Genomic DNA, 483 nt, shown 5'->3' on the forward strand with positions numbered 1-483 from the left:
AGACTGCTTGAGTACAAGGCTGCAGTGAGCTGTGATCGCACCACTTGCACTCCAACTTGGGTGACAGGGTGAGACCCTCTCAAAAAAGAAAAAGAAGGAGGAAAAAAGAAGAGGAAGAAAAAAGAAAGGGCATGGGAAATAGTAAACATGTAAGTAAATATATTTTTTAATTTTTTAAATTATTTAAAAGAGCCAGGGCCGAACACAGTGGCTCATGCCTGTTATCCCAGAACTTTGGGAGGCCCAGGTGGGAGGATCACTTGAGGCCAGGAGTTTGAGACTAGGCTGGCCAACATGATGAAACCTCATCTCTATCAAAAAATACAAAAATTAGCTCGGCTTGGTGGCACATCCCTGTAATCCCAGCTACTTGGGAGGCTGAGGCAGGAGAATGACTTGAACCTGGGAGGCAGAAGTTGCAGCGAGCCAAGATCGCACCACTGCACTCCGACTTGGGTGACAGAGCAAGACTCCATCTCAAAA

Source organism: Mandrillus leucophaeus, unplaced genomic scaffold (genome assembly GCF_000951045.1).
Source record: "Mandrillus leucophaeus isolate KB7577 unplaced genomic scaffold, Mleu.le_1.0 Scaffold922, whole genome shotgun sequence".
Taxonomy (NCBI): Eukaryota; Metazoa; Chordata; class Mammalia; order Primates; family Cercopithecidae; genus Mandrillus; species Mandrillus leucophaeus.